We start from the raw sequence: 26,815 nt of genomic DNA, 5'->3' as shown, positions 1-26,815 counted from the left end.
CTGGCCACCCCCCCACCCCGAGGCACCCTATGCCTGGGCACAATCATAATTTTGGAGAACTTCTTTAACACATGAAATTAGTGTCTAGGTGCAGATTTCAAGTAATACAGAGTGCTGGTTTGTGAGAATAACATTCCGGTAGGGGGAAACAGCCCAGCTGTGGCAGCCCAAATGGGAAAGGTGGATCTTGCATTTACCTGTGTGTGGAAAGAAAGCTAGGTATGTGTGTACAAGTGTGTGGCAGGAGGATCTGGGTTTACAAACCTCTGCAGCTACAGGGAAGGCTGGACCTGGCTGCTTGCTGTTGGATTCCTGCAGCCTGTGACTCATACTGACAGAAGGCCCACAGTACAGCCTGTGATTATTAGGGAATGTGGCCTGCCCAGGCTTGGAGGAGAAGGGCAAGGAGACCTGACCAGGGAGCCCAGGCTCAGCAGGGAATTCCCTGGAAGGTAGGCAGTATAGTTTTGCCAAGCAGATAAATGTCCTTGTCTGTGCCCTGGTTGAGGTGCTTCACCAAATTTTTCTCAAAGAGGAGTGGGTGGTAGGTACTCATTGTACAGGTACGGCCAAAGAACTTCTGGTAGTAGTAGCACACTCCAAGGCTTGCCTTGGATGGGAGAAACTTGTAAGTATTCATTTGGTCACACAGCATCACGATAATGATGATGCTAAGCATCCCAGAGGATAGGGGATTTGGCTGAATTTCCTCTGGGGAGACTTCAAGAATGATGTCCCACAGCTCTCAAGGCATTTCAGGCTTGAGGATATAAAAGGGCTGATCAGGATGTAGCTTGCAACAGCTCTTACAGTTCTCAAAAAAGCTGTAATCAGGGCTCTGTTTCCACTTTGAGATAATATGAATGCAAACAGACAGGTCCCAAACAATCAGGAATCCCTCACTGTACAAACTGTCTTTGAGGAAGTGCTCTGCAGAGGTGACCAACTGAGAGTCATCAGGCGAATGGTAGTTTTTGTGCCTACATTTTGGGAGGAACTGGTTGTGGATGCCTCATTAAACCTCAGGACTGCACTGTGATCATCTATTTCTTGGCCCAACTGGGAGGACTTCAGAGATCCTGCTGATGAGATAATAGCAAACCTGCCCCATGGCCCAGCCTTGGTCCTAACGTTCTCCTTGGGCAGGAAACCCATTCGGAAATGTTGAAGGGAAAATCTGTGGCCTCTACTATGGATATATTCACATGGTCCCAGAGGTGGTAGTGCAGGGCCTCTGCACTGAACTTGACCGTCAGACCCTAGCCCCTTATAAGACACTTTATAGTCCTTCACGTTCAGATAATTCCTCCATATTTTCTGCAGCCTAGAGGTAAGGTTTTTGGAAGAGCTGTACTTGTTCCACACCTGGAAGGAGGCCTCTGGCTTGGCCTTGGCTGGGCCCCGGGGACTGCTGAGGTGGGGTTCTGGGTGCTGCTTGAAGTCATAGACTGTTTTTCCAAACTTCTCAACATCTGGAATTCTATGGTTTACAACTTAAGGGAATCACAGCAACTCCTTTCTCCTTCCACACACAGATGACTGAAAATAGAAGGCCAACTCTTCAAGTTGGTGTGAATCATAATGAAAGAGGCATTCAAGGCAGCCACTCTGTTCTGAGCAGGAAAACAAGACTATCTTTGGCTACCCACCCTGGGGCTGCAGGCCCTTCAAGTCCTCAGGAACCAGCACTATTCTCTATAGGAAAATATTTGCTTTATTGGGCCTAGAGGACAATGCTCATTTTTCTCAGGATGATCAAAAATCATCTTGATGTTCCTAGGGCCAAAGTCAGTGCCTGTAGCTCAGCTTCATGTGCCAAATAAGTAAATGTTTTCTTCTCGCAAAGGAGGTTCTCCTTGGTCCAGGAGTAGGGGTACACATCCAGCCCAGGATCAAGGCATTCATGTGTGAGGAAAACCTCAGTGCTGGGACAGAGGCCTGGTACCAGGACTTGGGCACACTCAAGGAAGCCAGTTCATTTCAGCTGGGCTCCATACAATTGGCTCTATCTTCCTTGCCCCATGCTTGACCATCTGGGCTACATCTGTTCTACCTGCCTGCTCCATTCTCTTGCAGACAGCAGCTTACTTTGTTAGCACCAGGTGTCTTCCCAGTCTGGACCTGTCGCCCCCCCCCTCCCCCCCTCCCCCAGGTGCTAGCCAACTCATTGCCCGGCCACAGGGGAGCTGGTGCCAGGAACCAAGTCCCAGCAGGAGGGTCTGCTGGGGAGGAGTGGGGGACCTGGGCTGAGGGGTGGATGGGACAGTGAAGGAAGGAAGAAAAGAGCCTCAACTGGCAAAAGAGTTTAGTTCTAAGGAGGTCCAATTCATTAATTTTTCCTTCAATGAATTGTGCTTTTGGTTATAAGTCTAAGAACTCTGCCTTGCCCTATATCCTGAAGACTATATTTTTTCTAAAACTTGTATAATTTTATGTTTATATTTAAGTCTGTGTTTTGTTTTATGTTTGTTTTATGTTTTGTTTTAAGTCTGTTTTATGTTTATATTTAAGTCTTTTGAGTTAATTTTTGTATAAGGTATGAGGTTTAAGTCAAAGTTTTAAAAAAATTTTTTGTCTGTTTTTTGGGGTTTTGTTTTATTTTTATTTTTTTTGGCCTATGGAAGGCCCACTGGTCCACTACCATTTGTTGAAAAGCCTATCCTTTTTTAACTGAATTGCTTCTGCACCTCTGCCAAAAATCAGTAATTTGTTTGGTTTTATTTCTGGGTTCTTTATTTTCTTCCATTAACCTATGTGTTTGTCCCTTAGCAAATATCTCCACTGTCTTGATTACTTTAGCTCCATACTAAGCCTCAATATTGGGTAGAGTGATTTCCACCCTTTTTTTCTTCTTTATAAAGATTGTTTTAGCTAACTGTAAGACCTGTGCCTTTCAATATAAATTTTGAAGTTCATCTATGCCTACAAAAAAACCCTTGCCTATTAAGCCTATAGAAATGACATTAAACCTATAGGTCAATATGAAGAGAAATGACAGCTTGACTGTGGTAAGTCTTCTAGTTCATGAACTTTCCTTCTTTGATTTCTTTTAGCACCATTTAGCATAATGATTTTACATGCTCTGGCATGTATCAGTAATTTGTTTGATTTTATTGCTGAGTAATATTTCATTGATGGATATACCACTTCTTTATCCATCTACCAGTTGACAGATACTTGAGAGAGGTGGAGACACAGGCAGAGGAGAAGCAGGCTCCAAGCAGGGAGCCCAACATGGAACCCAATCCCGGGTCTCCAGGATCACACCCTGGGCTTAAGGAGGCACTAAACCACTGAGCCACCCAGGCTGCCCACTGCTGAGCCACCCGGGCTACCCTATTTCCACTTTTTGATTATGAGTAATGTCTCTATGAACATTCATGTCCAAGTCTTTGTGTGGACCTATCTTTTTGATGCTTGTGGGCAGATACCCAGCATAAATAAGTTATATGAGACATTTGTGTTTACCCTTTTAAGAAAATGCCAAACTAATCACCAAAGTAGCTATAACCACTTAAGTTCCCACCAGCAATGTATGAGGGAATTCCAGTTTCTCCACACCTTGACCAACATATATTATTGTCTTTTTTATTATAATCATTCTACCTGAGTGGAGTGATATTTCATTGTGGTTTAAATTTGTGAAATGCAAATGATTATTCAAGTTGAGAATATTTTCATGTCCTTCTGTTCCAATCCTTTATCGTTTATGGCAAAATGCCTATTCACATCTACTCATTTTTAGAGGGGTTTATTTTTTTAAAGTAGGCTGCACACCTAACTTGGGACTTGAACTCATGACCCTGAGATCAAGAGTTGCATGTTCTACTGACTGAGCCAGCCAGGTGCCTCTCATTTACTCATTTTTAAATTGGTTATTGGTTTTCTTGTAAGTTTTCAGAGTTCGTTATATATTCCAGATACAAGTCCTTTATAAGATATATGATTGGGAAACGTTTCCTCCCTCTGTCGCTAGTCTTTTCGGTTTCTTAATGGTAGCTTCTGAAATGCAAGTTGGTATTTTGATGAGATCCACTTTTTTTTAATGGACTGAGCTTTATAGTTATTGTACTTAAGAAATCATCATCTAATGCCAAATCAGAAAAATTCCTGTTTTCTTTCATAGGTTTTATAATTTTAATTATTACATTTTGATCTATTATCCATTTTGAGTAATTTTTGTGTATATAAGGATCTGAACTCATCATTTTTTTTGAACTCATCATTTTTATCACATCAGGTCAAGTTGGTTGATAATGTTGGTAAAGTCTTCCATATTTTTTTTCTGATTTTCTGTTTACTTATGGCCATTATTGACAGTAGGGTATTAGGGACTCCTGGGTAGCTCAGAGGTTGAGCGTCTGCCTTCAGCTCAGGGTGTGATCTCCGGGGTCCTGGGATTGAGTCCTGCATCAGGCTCCCTGCAGGGAGCCTGCATCTCCCTGTGCCTATGTCTCTGACTCTCTCTCTCTCTTTCTCTCTCTCTCTGTGTTTCTCATGAATAAATAAATAAAATACTTAAAAAAAGAGAGAGTAGGGTATTGAAAGACTTCAACTATTATTGTTGAAATGTATTTCATTCTTTTTTTTTTAAATGTATTTCATTCTTAAACTCAGTTTATGCTTCATGCACTTTGGGGTGTTGCTGCTAGGAGTACATATAATTGGCATATACTCCTAATGAATTGACCCTTTTATCACTACAAAATGTTCTTAATTATCTAGTAACATTACTTGTCTTAATGTCTATCTTATCTGATATCAGTATAGCCATTACAATTCTCATATAGTTACTATTTGCACGGTATTTTTTTTTTGTATTCTTTTCCTTTCAACCTATTTGTGTCTTTGAATCTAAAGCATATCTCTTGCTCAGTTTATGCTTTTTACCTGATCTGATAATCTCTGCCTTTTGATTGTTCAATCCATTTACATTTGATGTAGTTATGTTTAGATGTATAGGTTTCACACCTCCCCTTTCTTTGCTTTTTTGTTTGTTCCTCTTTTACTGTTTCTATGAGATGTTCTCCAGTGTAGCATTTTAAATCTTTTTTTTCTGTATTTTTGGTAATTTTTATAGTGGTTGCTCCATGGATTACAGTATATATCTTAATTTACACACTATTTCAAATTAATACTAAATAATTTAAGTAGCATATAGAAAAACTGCTCCTATAATGGTTCTCTTCTTTCCACCCTCCCTTGTGCTGCCATATATATTATACCTTTAACACCAACACACAATTTCATAACTGTTGCTTTATGCAGTTGTCTTTTAAATTAGTTATATGAGGGGAGCCTGGCTGGCTCAGTCAGGGGAGCATGCAACTCTTGATCTTGGGGTTTTGAGTTTGAACTGCATGTTGGGTGGAGAAATTACTTAAAAATAAAATTTTTAAAATTCAATTAAATGAATAAATAAGAAAAGATATATTTATACAACATTTTATATTTACCTATGCAACTACTTAGACAGGTGGTCATTATTTATCCTTTTGGTGTCATTTCCTTTCAGTCTAAAGGACACCATTTATTTTTTAATTTTGTTATGTTTTATATATTTATGTTGTTTTTTAAAATTCTAATTTCAGCATAGCTAATATAGTGTTAAATTAGGTGCAGGTGTACAATATAGTGATTTAACAATTCTATTTACTACTCATTGCTCATCAAGATAAATGTACTCTTAATCCTCCTCACCTATTTCATCCATCCCCCTACCCACCTCACCTCTGGTAACTATCTGTTCCCTTTAGTTACGATTCTGTGGGGATTTTTTTTTTTTTTAATTCCATATATGAGTGAAATCATATGGTACTGGTCTTTCTCTGACTGACTTATTTTGTTTAGCATTATACTCTCTAGCTCCATCCAGGATGTTGCAAACAGCAAGATATTAGATTAATACTAAATAATTCAAAATACAAAATAATGTGCTATAATAAAAATAATACTAAATAATAATAATAATTAATAATAATTATTAATACAGATCAGTGAGGGCAAGATGGCGGAAGAGTAGGGTCCCCAAGTCACCTGTCCCCACCAAATTACCTAGATAACCTTCAAATCATCCTGAAAATCTACAAATTCGGCCTGAGATTTAAAGAGAGAAAAGCTACAGTGAGAATAGTTCGCGCTTCTATCAAGGTAGGAAGATGGTGGGGGGGGAATAAAGAAACAAAAGGCATCCAAGGGGGAGAGGCCCCGTGAGGAGCCAGGCTAAGGCCGGAGCGAGTGTCCCCAGGACAGGAAAGCCCTGTCTGTCCCTGAGAAGCAGGAGCTTCCACCAATCTTTTTTTTTTAATTTTTATTTATTTATGATAGTCACAGAGAGAGAGAGAGAGAGAGACAGAGAGAGAGAGAGACACATAGGCAGAGGGAGAAGCAGGCTCCATGCACCGGGAGCCCGATGTGGGAATCGATCCCGGTTCTCCAGGATCGTGCCCTGGGCCAAAGGCAGGTGCTAAACCGCTGCGCCACCCAGGGATCCCGCTTCCACCAATCTTCCCGGAGGGAAAGGCGCTCGCAGGGAGTTAGAGTAGGACCCCAGGAGGGCGGGGATGCCCACAGGCTCCATGGGACACTAACAGAGCACCTGCGCCCCAGGGAGAGTGCGCTGAGCTCCCTAAAGGGCTGCAGCATGCTCACAGCTGGACCCGGGAGCAGCTCGGAGGCAGCTCCCACAGAGGAAGAGCCTCCGCACAGAGGGGGCTGCGCGGCCCCGAGAGCAGCTCGGAGGGGCTCAGGCAGCGGCTCCGTGGAGAGGGGGCTGCGCGGCTGGGAGCGCGAATTCAACAGCGCAGGCCCGGGAGCACAGGGCGCCGGAGAAACAGCCCAGGATCCCCCAGGGACAGGCAGAGGCCAAGAGGGCACAGGACAGCAAGGACACTCCTGCCCCAAGCTGAGCAGATCAGCGGCCTCGACCCTGGAGCATCCAGGCCCCTGCAGACTGAGAGCTCCTTAGTCACTGCGGGAGCTGAATTCACGGCTTCAGAGCTGGCCAGCGCTACTGTGGTTGTTCCTCCTGGGGCCTCACAGGGTAAACAACCCCCACTGAGCCTCACAGGGGCCTCACGGGATAAGCAGCTTAAACATCACTCACTGAGCCCTGCACCAGGCAGGGGGCTGAGCAGCTCCCCCAAGCTCTAACACCTGAAAATCAGCACAACAGGCCACTCCCCCAGGAGACCAGCTAGACGGACAGGGGAAAAACAAATTATTGACCAAGAAGCACTGGAAAGTTCCAGGGGAAGTCAAGGGACTTACAGTATACAGAATCAGAGGATACTCCCCCTTGGGTTTTTTTTTTGCTTTTTGATTTCTGTTTGCTCTCCCCACTTTTTTTCTCTTTTTCTTCTCTTTTTCTTTTTTTCTTTTCCTTTTCTTCTTTCTCTTCTCTCTTTTTCCCCTTTTCCCAATACAACTTACTTTGGCCACTCTGCACTGAGTAAAATGACTAGAAGGAAAACCTCACCTCCAAAGAAAGAATCAGAAACAGTACTTTCTCCCACAGAGTTACAAAATCTGGATTACAATTCAATGTCAGAAAGCCAATTCAGAAGCACTATTATACAGCTACTCGTGGCTCTAGAAAAAAGCATAAAGGACTCAAGAGACTTCATGACTGCAGAATTTAGATCCAATCAGGCAGAAATTAAAAATCAATTGAATGAGATGCAATCCAAACTAGAAGTCCTAACGACGAGGGTTAACGAGGTGGAAGAACTAGTGACATAGAAGAAAAGTTGATGGCAAAGAGGGAAACTGAGGAAAAAAGAGACAATTAGAAGACCATTAAGACAGATTAAGGGAAATAAACGACAGCCTGAGGAAGAAAAACCTACGTTTAATTGGGGTCCCCGAGGGCGCCGAAAGGGACAGAGGGCCAGAATATGTATTTGAACAAATCATAGCTGAAAACTTTCCTAACCTGGGAAGGGAAACAGGCATTCAGATCCAGGGGATAGAGAGATCCCCCCTAAAATCAATAAAAACCACTCAACACATCGACATTTAATACTGAAGCTTGCAAATTCCAAAGATAAAGAGAAGATCCTTAAAGCAGCAAGAGACAAGACATCTCTACCTTTTATGGGGAGGAGTATTAGGGTAACAGCAGACCTCTCCACAGAGACCTGGCAGGTCAGAAAGGGCTGGCAGGATATATTCAGGGTCCTAAATGAGAAAAACATGCAACCAAGAATACTTTATCCAGCAAGGCTCTCATTCAGAATGGAAGGAGAAATAAAGAGCTTCCAAGACAGGCAGGAACTGAAAGAATATGCGACCTCCAAACCAGCTCTGCAAGAAGTTTTAAGGGGGACTCTTAAAATTCCCCTTTAAGAAGAAGTCCAATGGAACAATCCACAAAAACAAGGACTGAATAGATATCATGATGACACTAAACTCATATCTTTCAATAGTAACTCTGAACGTGAATGGGCTTAATGACCCCATCAAAAGGCGCAGGGTGTCAGACTCGATAAAAAAGCAGGACCCATCTATTTGCTGTCTACAAGAGACTCATTTTAGACAGAAGGACACTGACAGCCTGAAAATAAAAGGTTGGAGAACCATTTACCATTCAAATGGTCCTCAAAAGAAAGCAGGGGTAGCCATCCTTATATCAGATAAACTAAAATTTACCCCAAAGACTGTAGTGAGAGATGAAGAGGGACACTATATCATACTTAAAGGATCAATCCAACAAGAGGACTTAACAATCCTCAATATATATGCCCAGAATGTGGGAGCTGCCAAATATATCAATTAATAACCAAAATTAAGACATACTTGGATAATAATACACTTATACTTGGTGACCTCAATCTAGCGCTTTCTACGCTCGATAGGTCTTCTAAACACAACATCTCCAAAGAAGCTTTAAATGATACACAGGAGCAGATGGATTTCACACAGAACTTTACATCTACAGAACTTTACATCCAAACTCAACTGAATACACATTCTTTTCAAGTGTACATGGAACTTTCTCCAGAATAGACCACATACTGGGTCACAAATCAGGTCTGAACCAATACCAAAATATTGGAATCGTCCCCTGCATATTCTCAGACCATAATGCCTTGAAATTGGAACTAAATCACAACAAGAAATTTGGAAGGACTTCAAACACGTGGAGGTTAAGGACCATCCTGCTAAAAGATGAAAGGGTCAACCAGGAAATTAAGGAAGAATTAAAAAGATCCATGGAAACTAATGAGAATGAAGATACAACCCTTCAAAATCTTTGGGATGCAGCAAAAGCAGTCCTGAGGGGGAAATACATCGCAATACAAGCATCCATCCAAAAACTGGAAAGAACTCAAATACAAAAGTAACCTTACACCTAAAGGAGCTAGAGAAAAAACAGCAAATAGATCCTACATCCAGCAGAAGAAGAGAGTTAATAAAGATTCGAGCAGAACTCAACGAAATCGAGACCAGAAGAACTGTGGAACAGATCAACAAAACCAGGAGTTGGTTCTTTGAAAGAATTAATAAGATAGATAAACCATTACCCATCCTTATTAAAAAGAAGACAGAAAAGACTCAAATTAATAAAATCATGAATGAGAAAGGAGAGATCACTACCAACACCAAGGAAATACAAACGATTTAAAAAACATATTATGAACAGCTATACGCCAATAAATTAGGCAATCTAGAAGAAATGGATGCATTTCTGGAAAGCCACAAACTACCAAAACTGGAACAGGAAGAAATAGAAAACCTGAACAGGCCAATAACCAGGAAAGGGAGGAAATTGAAGCAGTCATCAAAAACCTCCCAAGACACAAAAGTCCAGGGCCAGATGGCTTCCCAGGGGAATTCTATCAAACGTTTAAAGAAGAAACCATACCTATTCTCCTAAAGCTGTTTGGAAAGATAGAAAGAGATGGAGTACTTCCAAATTCGTTCTATGAGGCCAGCATCACCTTCATTCCAAAACCAGACAAAGACCCCACCAAAAAGGAGAATTACAGACCAAATCCCTGAGGAACATGGATGCAAAAATTCTCAAGAAGATACTAGCCAATGGGATCCAACAACACATTAAGAAAATTATTCACTATGACCTAGTAGGATTTATTCCGGGGATACAAGGCTGGTTCAACATTCATAAAACAATCAATGTGATTCATCATATCAGCAAGAGAAAAACCAAGAACCATATGATCCTCTCATTAGATGCAGAGAAAGCATTTGACAAAATACAGCATCCATTTCTGATCAAAACTCTTCAGAGTGTAGGGATAGAGGGAACATTCCTCAACATCTTAAAAGCCATCTACGAAAAGCCCACAGCAAATATAATTCTCAGTGGGGAAGCACTGGGAGCCTTTCCCCTAAGATCAGGAACAAGACAGGGATGTCCACTCTCACCACTGCTATTCAACATAGTACTGGAAGTCCTAGCCTCAGCAATCAGACAACAAAAAGACATTAAAGGCATTCAAATTGGCAAAGAAGAAGTCAAACTCTCCGTCTTCGCCGATGACATGATACTCTACATAGAAAACCCAAAAGTCTCCACCCCAAGATTGCTGGAACTCATACAGCAATTCGGTAGCGTGGCAAGATACAAAATCAATGCCCAGAAATCAGTGGCATTTCTATACACTAACAATGAGGCCGAAGAAAGAGAAATTAAGGAGTCAATCCCATTTACAATTGCACCCAAAAGCATAAGATACCTAGGAATAAACCTCACCAAAGAGGTAAAGGATCTATACCCTAAAAACTATAGAACACTTCTGAAACAAATTGAGGAAGACACAAAGAGATGGAAAAATATTCCATGCTCATGGATTGGCAGAATTAATATTGTGAAAATGTCAATGTTACCCAGGGCAATTTACACATTTAATGCAATCCCTATCAAAATACCATGGACTTTCTTCAGAGAGTTAGAACAAATTATTTTAAGATTTGTGTGGAATCAGAAAAGACCCCGAATAGCCAGGGGAATTTTAAAAAAGAAAACCATATCTGAGGGCATCACAATGCCAGATTTCAGGTTGTAGTACAAAGCTGTGGTCATCAAGACAATGTGGTACTGGCACAAAAACAGACACATAGATCAATGGAACAGAATAGAGAACCCAGAAGTGGACCCTGAACTTTATGGTCAACTAATATTCGATAAAGGAGGAAAGACTATCCATTGGAAGAAAGTAGTTTCTTCAATAAATGGTGCTGGGAAAATTGGACATCCACATGCAGAAGAATGAAACTAGACCACTCTCTTTCACCATACACAAAGATAAACTCAAAATGGATGAAAGATCTAAATGTGGGACAAAATTCCATCAAAACCCTAGAGGAGAACTTTTTGAACTTGGCCACAGTAACTTCTTGCAAGATATATCCACAAAAGCAAAAGAAACAAAAGCAGCAAAAATAAACTATTGGGACTTCATCAAGACAAGAAGCTTTTGTCAGCAAAAGAAACAGTCAACAAAACTAAGAGACAACCTACAGAATGGGAGAAGATATTGGTAAATGACGTATCAGATAAAGGGTTAGTTTCCAAGATTTATAAAGAACTTATTAAACTCAACAGCAAAGATACAAACAACCCAATCATGAAATGGGCAAAAGACATGAATAGAAATCTCACAGAGGAAGACATAGACATGGCCCACAAGCACATAAGAAAATGCTCCACATCACTTGCCATCAGGGAAATACAAATCAAAACCACAATTGAGATACCGCCTCACACCAGTGAGAATGGGGAAAATTAACAAGGCAGGATACCACAAATGTTGGAGAGGATGCGGAGAAAAGGGAGCCCTCTTGCACTGTTGGTGGGAATGTGAACTGGTGCAGCCACTCTGGAAAACTGTGTGGAGGTTCCTCAAAGAGTTAAAAATAGACCTGCCCTACAACCCAGCAATTGCACTGTTGGGGATTTACCCCAAAGATTCAGATGCAATGAATCACCGGGACACCTGCACCCCGATGTTTATAGCAGCAATGTCCACAATAGCCAAACTGTGGAAGGAGCCTCGGTGTCCATCGAAAGATGAATGGATAAAGAAGATGTGGTTTATGTAGGCAATGGAATATTACTCAGCCAATAGAAATGAGAAATACCCACCATTTGCTTCGACGTGGATGGAACTGCAGGGTATTAAGCTGAGTGAAATAAGTGAATCGGAGAAGGACAAACATTATATGTTCTCATTCATTTGGGGAATATAAATAATAGTGAGAGGGAATAGAGGGGAAGGGAGAAGAAATGGGTAGGAAATATCAGAAAGGGAGAGAGAACATGGAAGACTCCTAACAATTCGAAATGAACTAGGGGTGGTGGAAGGGGAGGTGGGTGGGGGGTGGGGTGACTGAGTGGCGGGCACTGAGGGGGGCACTTGACGGGATTGAGCACTGGGTGTTATTCTGTATGTTGGGAAATTGAATACCAATAAAAAATAAATTTATTTAAAAAAAAAGACAGAAAGAGAGACTGACTTTTAAAATAAATAAAATACATTATCACAAAAAAAAGAGGAAACATCAGTGATCATGCTAGGTTGGTGAGGTGTTCAAAGGAGTGTGACGAGTGAGCTATCTCATACCTTGTTCATTCATCAGGGTTATGAATTTAGACATGCTTAAATTTGCTTTTCACACACATTTAACCCAAACTGTTACATTTCAGATCATAAGACAATCAAATTAAATCACATTGTAAGCAATATTATATTAATAATAAGTAATTTTCTTCCAAAATACCTAGTTTGCATTTCCTAATCTATGATCATGCAAAGTGGAATGGTGAAAATCTAGAAAATACAAGCTAAAATACTTGAAGTAAATTTTAAAGTAAAGGCTAACAGGGGCACCTGGGTGCCTCAGTGGTTGAGTGTCTGCCTTTGGCTCAGGTTGTGATCCCAGGGTCCTGGGATAGAGTCCCTCATCAGGCTTCCTCCAAAAAGCCTGCTTCTACTTCTGCTTTGTACTCTGCCTCTTTCTGTATGTCTCTCATGATTAATGAATAAAATCTTTAAAAAAAATAAAGGTTAACAACAACAAAAAATTATTGATACAAAATAATTCTTTTTTTCCGGCTGAATAATATTCCATTTTATATAAATACCACATCTTTATTCATTTATCTATCAATGGACCCTGGGGCTACTTCCATAATTTGGCTATTGTAAATAATGCTGCAATAATCATTACGATGCATATATCACTTTGAATTAGTGATTTGTATTCTTCAGGTATATACCTAGTAGTGTGATAACTGGATCATATGGTAGTTCTATTTTTCATTTTTAAAGGAATGTTCATACTGTCTTCCATAGTGGCTGCACTAGTTTGCATTCCTACCAACAGTGCAAGCTGGTTCCTTTATTCTCCACATCCTCACAAACACCTGTTGTTTCTTGTGTTTTTGTTTTAAGCCTTTCTGACAGGTGTGAGATGATATCTCATTGTAGTTTTGATTTGCATTTCCCTGGTCACTGATGATGATGTTCAGCATCTTTTCATGTTTCTGTTGGCAACCTGGATGTCTTTGGAGAATGTCTGTACATTTCTTCTGCCTATTTTTAACCAGATCATTTGTTTTTTAGGTATTCAGTTGTATAGGTTCTTTATATATTTTGTTTTTTTTATTTATATATTTTGGATACTAACACTTTATCGATATGTCATTTGTAAATATCATCTTCCATTTTGTAGATTGCCTTTTAGTTTTGGTGATAGTTTCATTTGCTGTACAGAAACTTTTTATTCTGATGTAGTCCCAATAGTTTATTTTTGCTTTTGTTTCGCTTGCCTCAGGAGACATATCTAGAAAAATGTTGTTATGGCTGATGCCTGTGCTCTCTTCTAGGAATTTTATGGTTTCAGGACATAAAATTGAAGGACATCATTTAATACTTCCTATAATGCAAGGCAGTAGTGATAAATTCTCTTAGTCTTTGGTTATCTGGCAATCTATTTTCCTTTCCTTTCCATTTTACAGGTTTATTGAGATAAATTAACATACTATACATTTCATGTATCAAATGGGTACAATTCAGTGTTTTTTTTTTTTTTTGCATATTCTCAGGGTTATATAACCGTAACCACTATCTAATTCCAGGACATTTAACTTGCCTCCAAAAGAAATCTTGAATTCATGCAGTCACTCTACACCTGCCCCTCCCCTAAGACCCTGGCAAACACAAATCTTTGGATTTGCCTATTCTGAATGTTTCATATAAATAGAACTGCATGGGGAATCCCTGGGTGGCTCAGTAGCTGAGTGCCTGCCTTCGGCCCAGAGCGTGATCCTGGAGCCCTGGGATCAAGTCCCATGTCGGGCTTCTGCATGGAGCCTGCTTCTCCCTCTGCCTGTGTCTCTGCCTCTGTCTCTCATGAATAAATAAATAAATAAAATCTTAAAAAAATAGAATTGCATGATAGATGTCTTTTTGTGACTGGTGCCTTTCACTTAGCCTAATTTTTTTTTTGGGGGGGGGGTCCATCCATGTTGTAGCATGAATTAGTAGTTAATTTCTTTTTATATCTGAATGAACATTTTATTGTATGAATATAACATAGCCCATTTATCAGTTGATGAAAATTTTAGTTGTTTCCATTTGTGGCAGTTATGAATAGCGCTATATATTTTTGAATATATATAAATATATAAATAAATAAATATATATATATATATATATATATATATATATATATATATTTGTGAATGTTTCTTTGTGGATGTGTCATTTTATATTCTTACTTCCAGTGTCCCAATTCCTCCACATCCCCACCAACACTTCTTGTCTTTTTTATTATACCCACACTAATGGGTGTAAATTGGTATCTCGTATCTTTTTAAAATGATTTTAAGTAATCTCTATACCCAACATGGGGCTCGAACTCACAACCCTCTTAATCAAGAGTCACATGCTCCACCGAAAGAGCTGCTTTCTCCAAAGTGGCTATACCACTTTATATTCCTACCAACAGTGCACTAGGATTCCAATAGATTCTACAGAGTCTGGATGTTAATCACTTATCAGATATGATTTACAAATATTTTTTTCCATTCTGTGGGTGATCTTTTTACTATGTAAACAGTGTATTCTGACATACATTTAAAATTTTTTCATTAAGTACAATTTGTGTATTTTTTCTTTTGTTATCTGTGTCTTTGGTGTCCTATCCATGAAACTGTTGCCAACTCCAATGTTGTGAAACTTTTCCCATGTTTCATTCTAAGAGTTTCATTGTTTTAGGTCCTTGAACCACTGGAGTTAATTCTTATATGTGTGTTTGGTGAGTGTCCAACATCATTTGTTTGCATGCGGATATCCAGTTTTCCCAAGACTATTTGTTGAAAAGACTGTCCTGGGGGCACTTGGGTGGCTCAGTGGTTGAGTGTCTGCCTTTGGCTCAGGTCGTGATCCTGGGATCGAGTTCCACATCAGGTTCCCTATAGGGAGCCAGCTTCTCCCTCTGCCTATGTCTCTGCCTCTCTCTCTGCATCTCTCATGAATAAACAAATAAAATCTTTAAAAAAGAGAGAGGGCGGCCCAGGTGGCTCAGCGGTCTAGGGCCACCTTCGGCCCAGGGTGTGATTCTGGAGACCCTGGATCGAGTCCCATGTCGGGCTCCCTGCATGGAGCATGCTTCTCCCTCTGCCTGTGTCTCTGCCTGCCTCTCTCTCTCTCTGTGTGTCTCTCATTAATAAATAAAATCTTAAAAAAATAAAATAAAAATAAAAATTTTAAAAAATGAAAAAATAAAAAAGAGAGAAAAGACTGTCCTGTCCCCATTGAATGATCCTGGCACCCTTGTCAAAAAATCATTTGACCACATATGTGAGAATTTATTTCTGGGGTCTCTATTCTATTCCACTGGTCTATACATCTATCTTTATGCTAATACCATACTGTTCTGATTACTGTGGTTTTGTAATAAGTTTAAAATCAGGAAGTTTGAGTCCTTCAGTTTTATTTTTTCAAGATTGTTTTGGCTATTCGGGTCTTGTGAGATTCCATATGAATTTTAGGGATAGGTTTTTCTATTTCTTCACAAAAGGTCATTGGGACTTTGGTAGGGCCTGCACTGAATCTATAAATCACATTGGGTAGTATTGACATTCTAATTATATTAAGTCCCCCAATCCATGAACACGAGATGTGTTTCCATTTATTTAGGTCTTTTGAAATTTCTTTAGCAACACTTTGTATTCATTGTACAAGTCTTTTATGTACTTGGTGAAATTAATTCCTATGTGTTTATTTTTTCAATGTTATCATAAATGGAGTTGGTTTTGTCATTTGCTTTAAGTATTGTTCAATGTTCATTTATAGAAAAACAATTGTTTTTTGTGCATTGACTTTGTATCTTGCTATTTAGCTGGATTCCTTTATTAGTTCTAACAGCATTTTTGTAGAGTGTTTATGATTTTATACACATAAGATCATATATTGTATTTCCCTGTTGATATTTTGTATAGTTTTATCCATTTTTGAAAGTTGAGTATTGAAGTCTCCTATTATTACTCTCGAATTGTCTGTTTTTCCCTTCATTTCTGTTAGTATTCCCTTTTGTCCTTAGTAACATTTTATTGTCTTAATATTTATTGTCTGGTATTATTATAGCCCCTCCAGCAATCTTATGGTTGTTGTTTTTGTATTTTCCCATCCTTTTATTTCCATCTATTTATATTTTTCAAACTAAACTGTGTTTCCTGCAGACAGCATACAGCTGAATTTTGTTTTCTCATCTAATCTGACAATCTCTGCCTTTTGATTGGATTTTTAGTCCACTCAAGTTTAATGTTATTATTAATTTGCACCTGTCATTTTGCTTTCTATATGTCTCGTGTTATTTAATCCACTCGTCCTTCTTTGTCTTAAGTGGATTTTTTTCTAGTGTAACACTTTAATTCCTTTAATAATTTTTAAATTACACTTGTGAGTTATTTTCTCTAGGGCTTGTAATGTACAACTTAATAGCATCTGCTTCACATATACACTAACTTCATTCCCGTGTAATATCAAAATTTTATTCTTATGTACCTCCATTCCCTCCCCTCATTTCTGTGGTATTATTGTTATACATGTTACATCTGTACAAACCCAAGAATAAAAAAACCCCCAAGAATATATTGTCATAATTATACTTTACACAACCTTATTTTTAAAAGAGTTGAGAGAACATGGACATATTCATAGTTTTTGTTGTGTTAACCTAATTATCTCTAGTTCTCTACTTGTGAATTTACCATTTGGTGTCATTTTCTTACTCCAATACATCTTTGTTCCCATACACTTTGTTTTTTGCTGATGTTGTTGAATATACTTCTATATGATATAGGCTCGACAATACAATTATATACGTATTGTTTGATGCAATAACTTTTTAAAAAAGGACTATGCAATTATTCTACGTACATAATTTATGTACATAATTACCATTACTGGTGTTGTCTTTTTTTAATATGAATTTGAATTACTGCCTGTTATTACTTGCTCTAAGCCTGTAGAACTTCCTTTAGTATCTCCTAAAAGGGAAGTCTGCTGGCAACACATTTTCTCAGTTTACTTGTGAATGTCTTTATTTTGCTTTCATGTTTGAAACATAGTATTACTGCATATAAAGTTGGCAGCTGAGAGTTTTATATTTAAGCACATTGAATTATGCTGTCCCACTGCTTTCTGGTCTCCATTGTTTTTGATGAGAATCTAATCTTTGTGGTTCCCTTGCATGTGATTAGTCTTTCCTTACCGCATTCAAAATGCTCTTTTTATCTTTGGCTTTCACCATTTTGACTACGATATGTCTAGTGCGGTTCTCTTTGAGCTCATCTCTTCTTAGATATATAAAATAAAGTGGGTTTTTTTTGTCAACTTTGGGAAGTTTTCAGCCATTTTTTTAGAATACTTTTTTATTCCAGCTCCCTCCTGCTGGTACTTCCATTACACGAATGTTGGTGCACTTAATGGTGTCACTCATTCCTCTAAGGCTCTGTTCAGTTTTCCTTATTCTTTTATCTTTCTGCTCTTTAGGCTACATAATCTGTATTAATCTGTCTTTAAGTCTGCTGCTTCTTTCTTCTGCCAGCTCAAATCTACTGTTGATCTCTAGTAAACTTTTCAATTTGGTTTACTGTTCTTTTCAACTCCAGCATACTCGCTTGGTTCTTTTTAATATTTAGTCTTTATTGATAATTCTCTATTTGAGGAGACACTGTCATGTTTTCTTTTAATTCTTTTAAGCATGGTTTCATTTGGTTCTTTGAACTTTTTTTTTTTTAAAGATTCTATATTTATTCATGAGAGATACAGAGAGAGAGGCAGAGACATAGGCAGAGGGAGAAGCAGGCTCCTCCCAGGGAGGCCGATACGGGACTTGATCCCGGGACCAGGATCACGCCCTAAACCAAAGGCTCAACCGCTGAGCCACCCAGGCGTCCCTGAACATTTTTTAAATAACTGCTTTTAAGTCTTTGTTAAGTCTCCTATGTAGGCTTTTAAAAATTTTAATTTTTATTTTTTGTATATTTTTTATTGGAGAGTTGCCATCATATAGTATAATACCCAGTGTTCATCTCATCAAGTGCCCCCTCAGTGCCTGTCACCCAGTCACCCCATTCCCCCGCCCACCTCCCCTTCCACTATCTCTTGTTCGTTTCTCAGAGTTAGGAGTCTTTCATGTTCTGTCACCCTCTCGGATTTTTCCCACTCATTATACCTCCTTTCCCCTATAATCCCTTTCACTATTTTTTTTATATTCCCCGTATGAGTGAAACCATATAATGTTTGTCCTTCTCCGACTGACTTACTTCGCTTAGCATAATACCCTCCAGCAGTTCCATCCACATTGAAGCAAATGGTGGGAATTCATTGTTTCTTTTTTTTTAAGAGTTTATTTATTCATGAGAGACACACAGAGAGAGACAGAGGGAGAAACAGTCTCCATGCAGGGAGCTCAACATGGGACTCGATCCAGGGTCTCCAGGATTACGCCCTGGGCTGAAGGCAGCGCTAAACCACTGAGCCACCCGGGCTGCCCCATATTCGTTGTTTCTAATGGCTGACTGATATTCCATTGTATACACATACCACAGCTTCTTTATCCATTCATCGTTTGATGGGCATTGAGGCTCCTTCCACAGTTTGGCTATTGTGGACATTGCTGCTATAAACATTGGGGTGCAGGTGTTTCGTTTTTTCATCACAACTGTATCTTTGGAGTAAATCCCCAGTAGTGCAATTGCTGGGTGATAGGGTAGCTCTATTTTTAACTCTTTGAGGAACCTCTACAAAGTTTTCCAGAGTGGCTGCATCAATTCACATTCCCACCAACAGTGCAAGAGGGTTTCCCTTTCTCCACATCTTCTCCAACATTTGTTGTTTCCTGTCTTGTGAATTTCCACCATTCTCACTGGTGTGAGGTGGTATCTCATTGTGGTTTTGATTTGTATTTCCCTGATGGCAAGTGATGTGGAGCATTTTCTCATGTGCTTCTTGGCCATGTCTATGTCTTCCTCTGTGAAATTTCTGTTCAGGTCTTTTGCCCATTTCATGATTGGATTGTTCGCTTCTTTGCTGTTGAGTTCAATAAGTTTTTTTTAAGTCTTGGATACTAGCCCTTTATCAGATATGTCATTTGCAAATATCTTCTCCCATTCTGTAGGTTGTCTCTTAGTTTTGTTGACTGTTTCTTTGGCTGTGCGGAAGCTTTTTATCTTGATCAAGTCCCAATAATTCATTTTTGCTTTTGTTTCCCTTGCCTTCACAGATGTATCTTGCAAGAAGTTGCTGTGGCTGAGTTCAACTGTGTTCTCCTCTAGGATTTTGATGGATTCTTGTCTCACATTTAGATCTTTCATCCATTTTGAGTTTATCTTTGTGTATGGTGTAAGAGAATGGTCTAGTTCCATTCTTCTGCATGTGGCCATAGGATCCAACAGTACATTAAGAAGATTATTCACCATGACCAAGTGGCATTTATCCACAGGATGCAAGGCTGGTTCAACACTCATAAAACAATCAACGTGATTGATCATATCACCAAGAGGAAAAACAAGAGCCATATGATCCTCTCAATAGATGCAGAGGAAGCATTTGACAAAATACAGCATCCATTCCTGAACAAAACTCTTCAGAGTGTAGGGATAGAGGGAACATTTCTCAGCATCTTAAAAGCCATCTATGAAAAGCCCATAACGAATATCATTCTCAATGGGGAAAAACTGAGAGCCTTTCCCCTAAGATCAGGAACAAGACAGGGATGTCCACTCTCTCCACTGCTATTCAACATAGTACTAGAAGTCCTAGCCTCAGCAATCAGACAACAGAAAGAAATAAAAGGCATTCAAATTGGCAAAGAAGAAGTCAAACTCTCCCTCTTTACAGATGACAGGATACTGTACATAGAAAATCCAAAAGACTCCATCCCAAGATTGCTAGAACTCATACAGCAATTTGGCAGTGTGGCAGGATACAAAATCAATGCCCAGAAATCAGTGGCATTTCTATACACGAACACTGAGACTGAACAAAGAGAAATTAAGGAGTCAATCCCATTTACAATTGCACCCAAAAGCATAAGATACCTAGGAATAAACCTCACTAAAGAGGTAAAGGATCTATACTCCCAAAACCACAGAACACTTCTGAAAGAAATGGAGGAAGACCCAAAGAGATGGAAAAATTTCCATGCTCATGGATTGGAAGAATTAATATTGTGAAAATGTCAATGCTACCTATGGCAATTTACACGTTCAATGCAATCCCTATCAAAATACCATCGACTTTCTTCAGAGAGTTGGAACAAATATCTTAAGATTTGTGTGGAATCAGAAAAGACCCTGAATAGCCAGGGGAATACTGAAAAAGAAAACTGAAGCCAGGGCTATCACAATGCCAGATTTCAAGTTGTACTACAAAGCTGTGATCGTCACGACAGTGTGGTACTGGCACAAAAACAGACACATAGATCAATGGAACAGTATAGAGAACCCAGAAATAGGCCCTCAACTGTATGGTCAATTAATATTCAACAAAGTATGTAGGCTTTTTAAAAAGCCTGTTCTATTTACTGTGAGTGGGTCTTGCTTGCATGTTTTTTAGAGTGCCTTGGAAATTTTTGTTGAAAACTGGATATTTTAGATAATATATTATAACAACAGTGGATACTGACCCCACCCTCCAGCCCAGGGTTGGTTGATGTTTGCTTGTTGTTCTCTTGTTTATTTAGTGACTTAGCTGCACTAATTCTGTTAGTTCTATTTCTGAAATATGTAGGATGCAGCCTCTGATGTCTCTACTGATGTCTCTGCTTGTTTTTCTTTTAGCCTGGCAACCTAGATGTTCCCCCTGGGTCTGCATAAGCCACTAACTGGTCAATTATTATGCTTAAGCCTTCTTAGCCAGTTAGATTTATACCTTTTCCCATTGCATATAAGTGTAGAGTAAGGCAGCTATCATAGTTCAGGGAGTTTACACATTTTTGCCCATATTCAGTGAAAGAATATTAGTTTGGAGGTTCATTCTCTGATCTTTGCTAAGAAGGCATAACTTTGGGTATTCATAATCTTCTAGTCTGGCAGTGGTAAGTTTTATTTTATGCTAAACCTGGTTTCCGAGGAGTTGCCTCTGGGTCAGAGAAGCTTATTGTTCAGTTGATGCTTGTATCAGAGGTAGTATTTCAGTTCCTTGTGCCAGTGAGGCATATGCCCTGTATTGATGGTCTCTAGGTGGTTTAGGGGAATGCTTTGAAGTCTGTCCCATGTCCTGTTCTGATTTCTCCTGAGTGGGTGCCATCAGGTGTATGTATACAACCTTCCTGATCCCCAGAGTTGACTGTGATCCTAGGAGGGTTCTTGGCTGTTTCTTTCCCTGGTTTTCTCTATAAAACATATGGATGCCCTGGTGTTCTGCTCATATCATGGAGCTACCAGCCTCCTCTTAATTGCTCATCAAGATACTTATTGTTCTCAATATGCTCTTAGGTATGGAATTCTCCATGCTCTGCTTCAATTAAAGACAGTCCCTTCAGGAAGGTGTAGAGCTCCTCATTCTTATGGTCTACTTTCTCCCTGAAAAGAACCACTCATTGCACCATGCTGAGGCTGCTTTTTCCAGAGTGACAAGTGACACACCTGCTCTGTAAGTGTGCATTGAAAAAGGGTGGGGTAGTTGGCAGCCCCTACTCTTTTTGGCTTGATCTTCCCAGTGTGGAAACTTCTTTCCACACATTTGCTGGGGTGGGAATGATTGGGGCCCAAAGTATTCTTGGCATGCTGCCCCTAGATTAGAGCTTCTGCCCTGAGTGGCGGATTGGTGGGTGATCCTCTTTACTATGCCTACCTGGACAAAGGGCTGGAGTTGATGAGAAATGGCAATATTTTCCTTCCTGGGTGAAACCATAACCTAAAAACGAGAGCTGGGAGGAGAAGGAAACCTTATCTTCTTGGTTATATATGCCTAAGGGTTAAATGATTAAAAAAAATTTCTACCAGGTTAGTTGCAATTTTGCTGGGGAGAGAGTCTGTTAACCTCCTTACTCTGTACTATGGGAAGGGGAAGCGTTCTACCCCTTATGTACCTTTTTTCTCTTGTGGTAAAACATATATGGTAATTGCCATGTTAGTAATTTTTCAGTGTACATTTACAGTGGTATTAATTACATTAAGTACATTTACACCATCATCACCATCCATCTGCATAATTTTTTATTCTTCTCAACTTGAAACTCATGCCCACTAAACACTCCCTATTTCTCCAACCTAGCCCCTTGGAAATCACCAATTTACTTTCTGTCTCTGAATCTGACTACTCATATAAATTAAATCACACCAGATTTGTTTTTACTGACTGGCTAGTTCACTTAAGTATAATGTGTTCAAGGTTCAGACACATTGTAGCATGTGTCAGAATTTCCTCCCTTTTTAAGGCTGAATAATATTCCATTGTATGTATATACCACATTTTATCAATGTATCCATCAGTGGAAACAGGTTGCTTCCAGTTTTTGATTATTGTTAATCTTCTTCTGATTCCTTTGTACGTGATAAATTGCTTTTCTCTTGCTTCATTCAAGACTGTCTTTATCTTTTAACAGTGTTTAAGTGTGGATCTTTGAGTTGATACTTGGGAGTTTTTGACCTTAGATGCGTAGATTTATGTCTTTCACCAAATTTGGGAAGTTTTCAATTCTTAGTTTTTCACATATTTTTTCTAAACATCCTCCTCTCTCTTGGGTCACCTATTATGTATATGTTAGTATGTTTGATGTCCTATAGCTCTCTTAGTTTCATTTTTAATAATTCTTTTTTTACATTCTGTTCTTCAGATTGGATAATCTCTATTGGTCTATCTTCATGTTCCTTGATCTTTTTCTTCTCTCAGCTCAAATCTACTAATGAGCCTCTTCCTTTAATTTTTCATTTTGATTATTGTATTTTTCCATTCCAGAATATCTACTTGGTTTCTTTTTGTAATTTCTATCTCTCTATTGCTATTCTCAACTTGATGGGTCATTTTTATCATACTTCAATGTTTAAAATATGGTTTCCTTTAGTTCTTTGAATGTATTTATTGTAGGTATTAAAAGTCCTTATTTACTATGTTCTACATCCATACTCCTTTAGACACTGTTGCTATTGAGTGCTTTTTGTTCTGTGTATGAGCCAAACATTATTATTTCTTTGCAAGTCTCATAATTTTTTGTACACATCAGCTAGTTTCAATCATATATTGTAGCAACCCTCCCAAACACTGTTGTTGCTGCTACTTTGTTAGTTTAGTGACATGTCTGGACTGATTTTGCAGAGCCTGTCTCTACTGCAGAATGTGACCTGATACACCTGCTAAGATTTTTCTTTTTATTTTTAACTCTTCTTTGCATTTTTAAGCCTAGCTTCCTAAACATCTCCCTTGGATCAGCATAGCTTATTGGTCAGCCAACAATTAGTCAGAGGTTGTGCAGAAACATCTTGACCCAATAAAGCTTCCACTTTTGCCAAGGGGATTTAAGTGTAGCTTAGGGCATGCATTAAAATTTTAGGCAGTTATAAGTCAGGCTTTTATTTTTACCTTGTGCAAGTTTCATGTTCAGCCTGGTAGGAACATGTATTTGGGAGTCTCTCCAGTTTCTCGAGTGTGTATATAGCTTTATGGATATAGACAATCTTTCAGAGCCCCAGGAATATAAGACAGCTTATCAAAGCGCTTTATGATTGTCTTACTGCCCAGATCTATCAGTTAAATTTTTAGCATGGTGTATAGCAGTCACTGTCAACAGAGGTGTTTGCCTTCCCTGATACTGTTTTTTTGGTACTGCCCTGACTTGAGGCTTTTCATTTAAAAAGTTCCTTTCTTTTCTCAAGATCATTTAAGTCATTGCTTAGTTTTTATTTTATCTTTTATCTTTTTTCCTTTACCTTTATCTCTGTAACAAATCCACCTGGAATTTATGTGAGGAAGGCCTATACTTGATGTTTTCTCCCCAAATACCAGTACAGTTCTCTCAACAACTATTTAAAAATTCATCTATTCCCATCCATGTTTTGTGAAGCTTCCTTTGGCATATTTTAAGTTATCATGTGTCTAGGATACTACGTAGTATTATCTGCTCTAAAACAATGACATCAATTTTTATGCCAGTATCACATCATTTTAGCATAATTTATAATATTTTGGTATTTTTGTTTGAGCCAAGACTATCCTTTTTTGTAATCCCAAGCTATTCTTATTCATTTGCTTTTGCCAGTAAACTTTAGACTTATTCTGTCAAGTGGACAAAAACTAGTTCTTATTTATCTTTACATATCAGGATGGCACATGGTTAACTCAAATACCCTATTACAGCTGATAACAAATTCACTGCTTCTTAACAGAATTATTTCTCAGAAAGGTTCAACTTTACCCATGAATCTAGAGGTATATCCTTGTCCAATTTCATGTTGTGTTTCTGGAAAAGTGTTGAGATTTGAACGAAACTTTGCTAGAGATGACAGAGCCTTGTTATATGCCTCTCCACATTCAACAGGGCTATTCCTCACTCCTGGAAGCCTGACAGAGTTCCTCCTTATCCTGTCCTCCTCAGTGGTGACTATTATATTCGTAAAGGTTATGCCTACTTCAAACTGTACCAACTTTTATTCTAGATTCTCATTTCTCTAGGACAATTGTCCAAGAGCTGCACCAACATTAACTTTTAGTTACAACTTCCCCAGCATTACTTTACTTCCATGAGAATAGTCAGCAGATGCAACTGAGGAGTTTAGACTCCTAGTAATGCAATTAAGCCACTACCCAGTCTTTACCTGATATTGCTCAGCAAGGAAGTGTTTAGGATAAGTTAATCTTCATTTAAAGTTGAATTTTAGGGCAGCCCGGGTGGCTCAGCTGTTTAGTGCTGCCTTTGGCCCAGGCTGTGATCCTAGGGACCTGGGATCAAGTTCTATGTTGGGCTCCCTGCATGGAGCCGCTTCTCCCTCTGCCTGTGTCTCTGCCTTTCTCTCTCTCTCTCTCTCTCTCTCTCTGTCTCTCATAGATAAATAAATAAAATCTTTAAAAAAATGAAGTTGAATTTTAAATTTTCAACCAGATTTTATGTTAATCTTTAAGACCGTATTTTTCTACCATTTTGTCTTTTAAAGAGCATAGGAACTGGGAGTTGGAGAGACTTGGGTTCAAACTCTTGCACCACCCATTACTAGCTATGTAACCTTTGCAAGTCACTTCTCTTTGAGCCTTTGTTCCCTCATCTATAAATGAAGATAAATAATATTTACCTTTTAGCACTATTATGAGGATCCATAGCATCGTATACAAAGGGCTGACTTAGCACGTTGCCAAGTACATAATATGTAACATTACAGAACCTGTTCTTGATGATTTTACGAACTGATTATTGGTTTGTGCTTTATTAATAAACTTACACGGGTTACTGGTTTACACAGGGCAGTTTCTCCCTATACTATATGGGTTCTTAGGTCTTTTTAAAAAGTAATCTTTATATCTTTTCCCCTGATTTTAGGCAGCTTTGTTTTTTAAAGATTTTATTTATTTATTCATGACAGAGAGGAAAGAGGGAAAGAGAGAGAGAAAGAGAGAGAGAGAGAGAGAAAGAGAGAGGCAGAGACACAGGCAGAGGGAGAAGCAGGCTCCATGCAGGGAACCCGACGTGAGACTCAATCCCAGGTCTCCAGGATCACACCCTGGGCTGAAGGCGGCGCTAAACTGCTGAGCCACCAGAGCTGCCCATTTTAGGCAGCTTTTAAGCTGCTACTTATTGCTGCTGTTACTCGGACTGGTTCTAATAATAGATCCTACACCTTGTCTCACCCGTCTTACAATTTGCTGCTTCTGATCTGTTGTACATTGGAAAATCAGATAAACAAATTGTTGGAAATATGTCTAAATTAAGAATAAATAATTGAAGCTGAACAGGAGGCTAAAGTGTTTTCTTCAGGGAAAGCATATGGAATGTATTAGATTATTAGAGCCTAGTCTTTGTGATAGTTATTATAGCTATTCATAAGCCATTCTTATTTATTTTTATGTAGTTGGAAGTGTTTAAAATATCCAGAGTCTCGAGTCAAAATGACAAGCAGGCCTACCATTGTAGCATCAAGCTGGTGGCTGCAGAGCATTTGAAAATGTTATTACAATGCTGCAGGGTTCAATAAACTGGGGTTAATGCGATACAACATAATAAATGAGAATGATAATGTGAAAGAGGCCATAAGGCGGCTTCTCGAGAACCTTTATAATAAAAGGATGTTAAAAGGTTAAAGTAACTTATCCAAGCTATAAAGTCCCAAAGCCAGAATTAAACTAAA

The 26,815-nt window shown here is 39.0% G+C and overlaps 1 protein-coding gene and 1 pseudogene across 3 annotated transcripts in view; both read right to left on the bottom strand.

Annotated features, from left to right (window-relative positions):
* The window catches only part of FAM120C (family with sequence similarity 120 member C), a 162,239-nt gene that overhangs the window by 33,891 nt on the left and 101,533 nt on the right, over positions 1 to 26,815 (bottom strand). The gene's annotated exons all lie outside the window — the stretch shown is intronic.
* Positions 431 to 25,791, bottom strand: LOC140627825 (beta-galactoside alpha-2,6-sialyltransferase 1 pseudogene; annotated as a pseudogene).

This window comes from Canis lupus, chromosome X, assembly GCF_048164855.1.
Source record: "Canis lupus baileyi chromosome X, mCanLup2.hap1, whole genome shotgun sequence".
NCBI classification, from domain to species: domain Eukaryota; kingdom Metazoa; phylum Chordata; class Mammalia; order Carnivora; family Canidae; genus Canis; species Canis lupus.
The sequence above is the reverse complement of the archived record's forward strand: the minus strand, read 5'-3'. Positions and strand labels throughout refer to the sequence as shown.